At 47.4% G+C, this 11,730-nt stretch overlaps 1 long non-coding RNA gene across 1 annotated transcript; it reads right to left on the reverse strand.

Moving 5' to 3' along the window:
• Nucleotides 1–723: 723 nt before the first annotated feature.
• LOC127814126 (uncharacterized) lies at nt 724–11,185 on the reverse strand. The gene is made up of 3 exons (XR_008026287.1): nt 10,298–11,185; nt 1,334–1,418; nt 724–1,027 (listed from the first exon to the last, which is right to left on the reverse strand). It is a non-coding gene; the product is annotated as an uncharacterized LOC127814126 (long non-coding RNA).
• Between the last annotated feature and the right edge of the window lie 545 nt (nt 11,186–11,730).

Raw genomic sequence — 11,730 nt, forward strand, 5'->3', positions numbered from 1 at the left:
AACTTCTTCTAGTCTTTGTTTTACGAATGTTGTAAATGAAGACGACGTCAAGGAGTTGATGGTGAAGACATCAAGGTGTTGATGGTTCCTCATGAAAGAAGAGGTGAAGACAAACAGTTCGTCATATCAAATGTGTTAGTGTAGGTGCTCTAGACCCAATCAGATTGGGCATGTTGTACACTGACAATTGTAATCATGTTATTATTTGAATAAGGAGTTATTCAAATTCACAAGAAGTCATTCTATTAGTTTCTTGTTATTATTGTAATAACCGAATGAAACTAGATAGAAGTCCATATGATGTATACTGTGAATAATCTATAAAGATGTGAGATGATGCATCACAGTTTATAGACATCATTAAACGTCCCAAGTCGTAGCAATGTCAAGAATGGACATTGACAATTGCGGTAAGACTTGTATGTGCTATGTTTTCGCTATGTGATAGCAATGGGGGTCTTGTAACGACCCGCTCCCACTTACGGGTGCCACTGGTAAATAATCGACCAGATTACTCACCTATCAAATCACAACTGAAGGGTTGGACTATGTTTCAAGAGAAACGCCCTAGGTGGGAACTAGGCTTCGTCCTTCCCTTTGCTCCACTCAGGAATCGGTCCTAACTCAATCAAGAAGACACAGCGGACTGAGACCCGAAACCCGAGCGAGCTTCACCTCTCTTCAGCTCGCCCCATAGCAAGCCAGAGGTGACCCAGGCACAAAGCTAGCATACAAACACTTCGCTGAGTATTGGAGATTTATGAGAACGTACCTCGCTGAACTTTACTCGTTCGGAAACTCGGCTTCTCCAACTAAGCCATATTCAATGAATAATCTCACAATCATTTATCAGAGAATAATGATTACAATAATTAAACACATCTAGTGCTCAATAGCGCTTACAATCAATCACATAAATACATGAATGAAAATAACGGAGAGTACACTACAACACATCTCAGGCAACAAGCTAATCGCCACAACAGTCTCCCGGCACCATCCCTGCTTGCATCTGGACTTGCATCATCTACACATGAGGTAAACCTCATGAGTCATAAAGACTCAGTAAGGGTGCAATGCATGTAAATATGAATATAATCATGTTTATGTATGCCAATGCATGCAAATGAGGCTAGGCTCACACATCCTCACAACCCACTAAGGTTTGAGGTATCAACCTATCAACCCCCACCACTAGTCCTCCATATGGCCACAGGTCCACTAGTTCTTGCATCACACAAGATATAACCACTACATGCCAATGCAACATAAAAACATTATCAAACACATTTACCGACTTGCAAGGCCACCTCCACATGGGGCCGTCCCTTACCTGGCTCGAAGCCTCAACTCCGCCTCGGCACGAACTCCAGCCCGAACCTCTAGTTCCTCTAGGATCACCGCCTCCCCGGTCAAACCTAGATGCAAATACACACAAACCCAACTCTGTCAACATCCGACATTAAACCAATGCCCTCAACTTCGCCACAACACCATCAAAACATCCATCAACAATAACCACGGCAAAAACCAGCCACCAACAGCTTTTCTAACAACCCCAACATAGGGTTTAATCCAACCAATACTACACCATTTAATATCTCACATAAAGGAAATATTCTGAAGAGAATTTATTTAATTACCTCGACTCATTTGGAGAGAATTTCGAGAATGCCCACATTGACGTTGCCTCCCGAGCTTCCATTTGCGCCCAAAATCTCATTTTCGAGCTTCTGACAAGCTCCTCAAGCCCCAAAATAATTTCCAGACTTTTCTCCCACTTTCTGGATTTTTTTCTCTTATTTTTCCCTTTTTCCCATATTTTCTTTCATTTTCTTTTCTTATTTTCTTTTTCTTCTTTATTTTTTTATTTCTTTTCTTCCTTGTTTCTTTCTCCCGCGCGCAGCCACTATTCACGCTTCTTCTTCCTTGCGCGGCCGACCTGCACACGCCCAACCGCTGGCAGCCACCGCTTGCCTGCTGCTATCGCTGGCCGCCACTCGCGGCCTCAGCCGCCTCCGCCAGCACCCGCAGATGCGAGCTGCCACCATCGCGAGCCACCGCCCTGCGCGCTGGACCTCCAGCGTTCTGCCATAGCCGCCGCTGCCAGCTTTTCCAGTGCCTTCGGTCGATGCCGCCGCCACCTCTACCATCGGAGCAACCAACCACGACCGCTTCCAGCTTCGGCCGCACGCTGCCTCTAGCTTTGCTCGGCCTCACTCGTTACTGCCTTCATCTGCAACCCATCGGCAATAGCAGCTTCCGCTGTTGGCCGCTGCAACTGGCCGCCACCGCGGCCTTCGACGTTGTCTCCACCATCATCGGCTTCCTCTATGGCCGCTGATCACCACGGCCACCACGCGAGCCGCCGCTGCCATCGGCCACCCCTCCGAGCACCAGCCTCGCGGCCATGGCTGCCACCATCACTCTCTCGATCTCTCTCTCCCTCTCATGCTCTCACTCTCTCTCTCTTGCAAGCTTTCTCTCAATCTCTCTCGCTTGCAATCGCACGAAGGCTCTCGGCCCTCACTCTTTCTCTCCTATTTGATTTCAAATTTTTGAAATGGCAGCCGCCCGCGACTTTGCCCATATATACACCCATGCCTATATATATAATTACATATATAAAGCTTTTAATCCCCCTATTTTATCATTAATCCCACTTAAAGAATTTTAATTACACTTGAGACTTTTAATAATAACACTTTGACCCTCCAAGGCTTAATTAAATTATCATCAAGCCACACCACATCTCGATTTATCAAAAATTAATAGCCGACCGCTACTTGGGAATACCGACCTCGTCCCTGCGCCTGCACGGGACCCTTATTCGACCCGAAAACACTTAAGGGTTGCTTTACTCAGAAAACCGAACCACCCCTAGGGTCCCCTCAGCTTCCAGGAGGTCCCCTCCGACTATTCGGTATTGGCATCCACTCGGGCTTATACAAAATTTATTCCGAAAATTATTCTCGGTCGGACCGCTTCCAGCGTCATTAATCTCATCTCGAGACACTCACCACTCTCTTGCCCTCTTCCTTGGACATCCAAGTCCCGAGACACTCCCAGCCGTCAATTTGGCAATTTTATTAATTAATTGCTCGAAATTTATTTTTGGCCTTCTTGGACCACCCGAGGTCCTAATCAAAATTTATTTATTTTCCAATACCATGTAATACCGGGTATTACATTCCACCCTCCTTAAAGAATTTCGTCCTCGAAATTTACTTTGCCTTAATCTCTTGCCCAAGACGTTTACACTCTCAGGCTACTCTCCGAATCTCCTGCGCGAGAATCTCGTAGCCGCACCATTTTTCAGCTTTTACCTCAGGTTATTCCCACCTCAAGGTTTCACTTAAGCATTCGGTCCTCCGCATCTCGAGGACATTCACCAACCAGATACCGCTTTGGCTTCTCGCCAAATCGTACCACTGGTCGCTGGTCATGCTTACCACAACGATATCCGTCTCCTGATGGATTTTCTCCACCTCGAAGCATCGCTTTTGCATTTTTACTTCCCATTTTCCCATCGATCAAAATAGACACTTGTGAACATTGCATCACCGATCAGTCTACAACGATTTTACGCCGATCCCACGCAGCAACGTTTCCCATTGCCAATCACACATGGCCACGATTTTACGCTAGTCCAACCAGCAACGTTTTAGCATTGACCATCAGCCGCAATGTCACTTCTAGTGCCAATAAGACACTCTAGCACCTATGTCACCATGGCATACCGCCATTAATCATAAGCATGCACAGCTTGAGTTGATCCTCATGGCAACTTCTCATTACCGATCAACTAACCATGCTAGCACTACATGGGAAGCAACCATTTGGCTCACCCAGCCAATTTCGACCATTTCATACATGGTCTATTACCTTGACCAGCCGACCCTCATTTATCGATACGATTACGCAAAATCGATATACCTAACACCATGTCAGGTAATTTCACATTTCAACCATACGTGCATTACCCGGGTCCAACTCAAGCTTGGCGATGCACGCATTATTTCAATCTCACCTCGAGCTTAATCATGTTCGGGCCACAATCTTCTCCCAACCAGGAGTTCTTCATATAAGCACGCGGAGGTACCTTGGCCTTCCTTACTGGCTGATATCACGCACTAGTAGGGGTCTCATACCCATACCAGGGAACTCTTCATTGAGTAACCCATTTTTCATTCTTCACCCAATTCAGCTTTCATAATCATGCCCCATGCTAGGTCTTACCTTGGCTATTAAACCCTACAGTGAGTCAAGGATCCTACCATTGCGCTTAAGGTCGCAGAACCATTAATTGGCCCTCGTCATCACCCACGGTGCGTGGCACAAGTGAATGGCTTATTACCGTCTGCACAATCACTTAATGCATCGCACCAGTAGGATGACTCGTGCCTTTGGTCCGCACCATAACAAGCTATTATGGTTACACCCTCACTCTTGTAGCGGTCTTCTAGCCAAATTTACTCGCCTAGCTTCACTTTCGTTAGGACTTTTTAAATCTCACATTCTCAACAAAGCCTCTTACTCTTTAAGCACGGAACTTTCCGGCAATCCCAAAATCAGGTTCATTCTCAATTTGCGATAAACACCTGATTTAAACCATGCATAATGGTTTCCTTTGTCCTACTCGGCAAGGACAACACCATGACAGCAATGAATTCTCTGACAGCGACAATGACACCACCACATCATCTCAAAAGACTCGCTGCGCCTTGAATCTTACTGTTCATCACAACCAGCACGACCCCACCCTTTGGCCACCTTCATCATATCACTTTGCTATGCTTATTACAGCTAGCTAATTCCCTGAGAGACTTTGGCTTCTCCCGGACATCTTACACACTTTGCTACAACCAGGTCACATCACTCAGTGAGCGACCACATTAGCCCTAATGCCATCATCATCAGCTAAGACGACCTCTTGCCATCGCTTAGCGCCACATCCAACCGCAACTGCGACTCAGGGAGCCACCTATGCCACTGACCGACCACTCTCTCAACGCCCCACGACCTTGACCAGCCGCTGCACTACTGTTGCCACTATCAACGGTCGGCGTCTCCGGTCGCCATCGACTACCCTCAGCCTGTTACTAATCAGCTCCACTAGCTGATTTCCTTTCACAATCGTTAACCTTTAGCCACGAGGTTAAATCTCATTAATTGCCCAAACTCCAAGGCATCCCTCTAGCTATATTACTCTCAGCTTTCAGGTGATTTCATCACCTCCACATCATTCCTGGGAACCAATCTCGTCCCCTAAGCTCTTCCTTCGAGCTCTCGTCACCCATTGGCGACATCTTAAATTCGCCTTCACCTTCCATCTAATCAACTCGACTAGCTTTAACCGGATCGCACGGCTCATAACCAACACAACTTTTCTCCAGGTACTACTCTTGCACTCATTAACTATGACTTCAATTTAAAGTCCACCCACTAGAAATCACCCTTGCCAATCTTGTGGAACTCACACTTCCACTCAATGCCATAGGACTCATCTTCCTACTCAGGCACTTGCCATCACGCTGGCTCTCCCCTAGTGATCTATCCAGTTAGAGTGGTAGTGCCTTAGGAGGTCCATTAAGTGTTGTTGCCCTATGCTCAACTTTTCTTGGGAGAACATTTCAAGTTCTACCTAGGCCACATTTCAACACTACCCTCTATAACTCTCGCTACGGAGCAGCATTCCTTCAAGCGGCACAACTTTGCCTTGACCAACCATCTTTTATCACGTTGGATCTCTTTCTCAAAATTCGCCTGGTCTAACCACCAGGACCCACTGAATCTTTTTGTACACGGTCAATCAATAAGGCTTTTCATCACAGTCCTCGAGCCTCACGCTCCTATCATTGCCATCAGGTGCCACCACCTGGAAACCGATCCTGTGTCATCAACTAGAAATCCATCTAGTGCTACATGAGGATAATTCCTCATTTTCGCGTCGACACATCAGGACTAACTTTAGACTGTGCAATCACGAGCCTTCATGGATTTCAAACCGTGCCTTATCCACTTGTTCAGCCTGCCACAACTCACATCACAGGATTAGAGATCCGCCTACTTGAAACTTCTGCACGGTTCAGTAGTCCCATCTCATGGTTAGCTTCCAACTCGTAAGTCTCGCCCTCCACGGCACTTACGTAACATCCTAGAGCCATTTACTGACTCCACCAATCGACCCATCTTCTTGCATCATCACAAGGTTGCATTGGGTCATCATCTCAATTTATTCGATCAACTTCGATCAAATTCAACCCCAACTGCGTTAGCATCCTTTAACAAGGAGCATTGCCACGCATCCCATTTTCATACCACAGGATATCACCCACTCGATTCATAAACCTTCTTGCTGCCAAGACTAAAAAAGGCACTACCATGATTTTTCAACCCTTACGGAATTTAGGTCTGGCTCAGACATAACCTACCGCATACCCCAAGTCTTCGGCGTCTAACCGTCTCCACCGTAGACAAGTTACTCCACATAGAGGGTTGCAGTCCCTCCTGTGAACTAACCGTCTATATCCAGTGGTCCTTAGCATTAGACCCGTCAACCGTAGGCATCAACTGTAGCGTTATTTCCACGCTAGACCTGTTTCTTTTCCACGGGTTTCTTTCTCAAACATCTCGAAACGCTACAACACCCAAATATTCGCCAAACCACTTCGACACTACTTATCGAAATAAAGGGCTTAACCCCTGACTCGGGTGCAACGCCCTAACCGCTCTTATTACTACCAGCCGAGTTATGGAACTGGCCACAACTTTCGTCACTTCTATCGCGCATCTTATAAATCTTTAGCCCCTGACCATCTGCATAATCACTGTGTTGCCCTGTGCTTTAGGCGAGCCAACACCTAGTCACCATCATCGTGTCACTCTCATACACTAGCCCAACACTGGTTCCCCATCGTATTGCCCTGTGCTTCGGAGAGTCAACACCTAATCATTATTACCGTGTTGCTCCCATACACTGGCCCAACCACAGTTTCCAACAGCATGGTTCAGGCCCATCACTGATTTGCTTCGCACCCGTAGCTTCGCCCTACCAAGCTTCCTACTCGGCAACTAAACCATCAGAACGTTTTTGCGTTCCACGATTTCTCCCTAGGACTACTCTAGATGTCCTATCCCTTGCAGGAGACTATCGATCTCACCTGGCTAACTCTCTTAAGGTACTGCTCTAGGTTTTCGACATCTGGTTGTCACCTGCAGTTCACTAAATTGCTTAGGCCCATGGGCCACTTGCCCTCAACGCGAGCCAACTCATTAATCCTCTGCCACACGGTCCATAGCATCAGATCCGTCACATCGAGCCTTGCACCCATAGCATCAAAGCTGCTGAAAGCCTTCCCGAACTACGATGGTTCCACCACAATCTTACCCAAGCCATCTTACTTGGTTATCCTTGCCTTAATAACCTCAAGTTCATACCCTGAGCCTTGCTCCTTAAGACTCTACATCTCTTACCTCTTAAGAGACTCTCAAACTACAACCAACATGCTGAGCCTATCTCAAGCTCCGGTACCCATAACCATCGAGCACCTACTATTACCCTCTAGGTAAATTGAGACCTCTCGTCTCTTCTTGCACACCCTTAGTGCATTCAGTCACGATGCCTAGCTTGGCCTTCCAGCAGGCCTCTCTCAGGCTCCCATGACTTGGAATTTAAAATTCGAGGCCTCGACATTGCTCACCATGCCCCTGCCCACTTGGCATCCGAAGTTGGCATTTCCATTGCGCGCATAGCCTATGGATGTCCTGTTGCCACAATTCACTACCCTCGGCCCACACACCGCTCATACCCTTCATTGGGTGACCTCCGCGTCTCCCATCAAGGGTCTCGAGACTTAGGCGTCATCACGACCCCAGGCATCATAATGAGGGTCTATCCACCTCTCATCTCCCGACCTTAGGCGTCCCACTGGACCCCAAGCGTCATAATGAGAGTTTTGATTGGCCCCTCATCTATCGATCACATGAACGGTCACTTGGCCTTACTCAACCAGGACTTCTAACCCAATGGCTCTCACGCTCATATCAACACATGACCAACTCTTTAATACCCAATTTGGATTCCCCTAGATTCCAGCTCGACTCACTTGGGACTTCTATCTCGTGCAAACACCCGCTAGGGTCCACTTGCCACATGCCTATCATTCCCAAGGATAGACCTTGTCTCATCAAGAAGCCAACTAGGGTCCACTCATACCCTAGGCACATCCCCTCCGGGATCGCCATAGCGATACAACCACACGGCACCGTATGCATCTCTTGTGCATAACTCACACCCGACTCTCCTCAGGGTCCTTCCTGATTCTACTTACGTCATGCCTTCACTGGCCATGACATACAAATGCATTACATGCACACTCCCCATAGAGCCTCACTACAGGCAACCTTACTCCTAGGGGCTCGTCACATAACCAGTTGACAACTCATTTCCTTGAGTCTCGAGCTAACTCCCACTATAGCTCACTTTCTCTCAAGCGCTCAAGCCTTATTGCACCACTTCCCAGGGACAACTTTATTCCCTAGAACCAGCTCGGCGAATCCCTGACATAGGGATGCTCCACCAATCCCCTCTCGAACTAGTTGTGCTTCGGCTTTGTGTCCTCACACGAGCCTCAACACTTCAATCTCAAGGAGTCCCCGTCCTTAAAACATTTCATATCCCCGAGATGCCACATTCGAATTTCCTTGATACCAACACCCACACTTGGGTTCGGTTCCTCATTACTTGACCTGCATACCTCTCACAGGTATATCATCTCAATCGAGGGTATTTTCTCATCCCCAGAATAGGAATATCCAAACATACCATTGCAGGCCTCAATGACTTGACCCAATCCCTTAGGGTCCTCTGTCCACATGTCCAACTTTTAAGGTTATCGGACCAACCTTACATTGAAATCTCAAAATTTTAAATCAATTGTTCTCGACCCCAACTCAGCAGTTACGACATTTCGACTTACATTCAATCATGCCAGACATCCTCTATTCCAAAACTCTGGCAATTTCTCACATTAATCACTTAACCGACCATATTTAACACTTAAGCACGCTAGCCTTCCCCACTCATACAGCTAACCATGCTCTGATACCAACTGTAACGACCCGCTCCCACTTACGGGTGCCACTGGTAAATAATCGACCAGATTACTCACCTATCAAATCACAACTGAAGGGTTGGACTATGTTTCAAGAGAAATGCCCTAGGTGGGAACTAGGCTTCGTCCTTCCCTTTGCTCCACTCAGGAATCGGTCCTAACTCAATCAAGAAGACACAGCGGACTGAGACCCGAAACCCGAGCGAGCTTCACCTCTCTTCAGCTCGCCCCATAGCAAGCCAGAGGTGACCCAGGCACAAAGCTAGCATACAAACACTTCGCTGAGTATTGGGGATTTATGAGAACGTACCTCGCTGAACTTTACTCGTTCGGAAACTCGGCTTCTCCAACTAAGCCATATTCAATGAATAATCTCACAATCATTTATCAGAGAATAATGATTACAATAATTAAACACATCTAGTGCTCAATAGCCCTTACAATCAATCACATAAATACATGAATGAAAATAACGGAGAGTACACTACAACACATCTCAGGCAACAAGCTAATCGCCACAACAGTCTCCCGACACCATCCCTGCTTGCATCTGGACTTGCATCATCTACACATGAGGTAAACCTCATGAGTCATAAAGACTCAGTAAGGGTGCAATGCATGTAAATATGAATATAATCATGTTTATGTATGCCAATGCATGCAAATGAGGCTAGGCTCACACATCCTCACAACCCACTAAGGTTTGAGGTATCAACCTATCAACCCCCACCACTAGTCCTCCATATGGCCACAGGTCCACTAGTTCTTGCATCACACAAGATATAACCATTACATGCCAATGCAACATAAAAACATTATCAAACACATTTACCGACTTGCAAGGCCACCTCCACATGGGGCCGTCCCTTACCTGGCTCGAAGCCTCAACTCCGCCTCGGCACGAACTCCAGCCCGAACCTCTAGTTCCTCTAGGATCACCACCTCCCCGGTCAAACCTAGATGCAAATACACACAAACCCAACTCTGTCAACATCCGACATTAAACCAATGCGCTCAACTTCGCCACAACACCATCAAAACATCCATCAACAATAACCACGGCAAAAACCAGCCACCAACAGCTTTTCTAACAACCCCAACATAGGGTTTAATCCAACCAATACTACACCATTTAATATCTCACATAAAGGAAATATTCTGAAGAGAATTTATTTAATTACCTCGACTCATTTGGAGAGAATTTCGAGAATGCCCACATTGACGTTGCCTCCCGAGCTTCCATTTGTTCCCAAAATCTCATTTTCGAGCTTCTGACAAGCTCCTCAAGCCCCAAAATAATTTCCAGAATTTTCTCCCACTTTCTGGATTTTTTTCTCTTATTTTTCCCTTTTTCCCATATTTTCTTTCATTTTCTTTTCTTATTTTTCTTTTTCTTCTTTATTTTTTTCTTTCTTTTCTTCCTTGTTTCTTTCTCCCGTGCGCAGCCACTATTCACGCTTCTTCTTCCTTGCGCGGCCGACCTGCGCGCGCCCAACCGCTGGCAGCCACCGCTTGCCTGCTGCTATCGCTGGCCGCCACTCGCGGCCTCAGCCGCCTCCGCCAGCACCCGCAGACGCGAGCTGCCACCATCGCGAGCCACCGCCCTGCGCGCTGGACCTCCAGCGTTCTGCCATGGCCGCCGCTGCCAGCTTTTCTAGTGCCTTCGGTCGACGCCGCCGCCACCTCTACCATCGGAGCAACCAACCACGACCGCTTCCAGCTTCGGCCGCACGCTGCCTCTAGCTTTGCTCGGCCTCACTCGTTGCTGCCTTCATCTGCAACCCATCGGCAATGACAGCTTCCGCTGTTGGCCGCTGCAACTGGCCGCCACCGCGGCCTTCGACGTTGTCTCCACCATCATCAGCTTCCTCTATGGCCGCTGATCACCACGGCCACCACGCGAGCCGCCGCTGCCATCGGTCACCCCTCCGAGCACCAGCCTCGCGGCCATGGCTGCCACCATCACTCTCTCGATCTCTCTCTCCCTCTTATGCTCTCACTCTCTCTCTCTTGCAAGCTTTCTCTCAATCTCTCTCGCTTGCAATCGCACGAAGGCTCTCGGCCCTCACTCTTTCTCTCCTATTTGATTTCAAATTTTTGAAATGGCAGCCGCCCGCGACTTTGCCTATATATACACCCACGCCTATATATATATAATTACATATATAAAGCTTTTAATCCCCCTATTTTATCATTAATCCCACTTAAAGAATTTTAATTGCACTTGAGACTTTTAATAATAACACTTTGACCCTCCAAGGCTTAATTAAATTATCATCAAGCCACACCACATCTCGATTTATCAAAAATTAATAGCCGACCGCTACTTGGGAATACCGACCTCGTCCCTGCGCCTGCACGGGACCCTTATTCGACCCGAAAACACTTAAGGGTTGCTTTACTCAGAAAACCGAACCACCCCTAGGGTCCCCTCAGCTTCCAGGAGGTCCCCTCCGACTATTCGGTATTGGCAGCCACTCGGGCTTATACAAAATTTATTCCAAAAATTATTCTCGGTCGGACCGCTTCCAGCGTCATTAATCTCATCTCGAGACACTCACCACTCTCTTGCCCTCTTCCCTGGACATCCAAGTCCCGAACCACTCCCAGCCGT

This window comes from Diospyros lotus, chromosome 12, assembly GCF_014633365.1.
Source record: "Diospyros lotus cultivar Yz01 chromosome 12, ASM1463336v1, whole genome shotgun sequence".
Lineage (NCBI taxonomy): Eukaryota > Viridiplantae > Streptophyta > Magnoliopsida > Ericales > Ebenaceae > Diospyros > Diospyros lotus.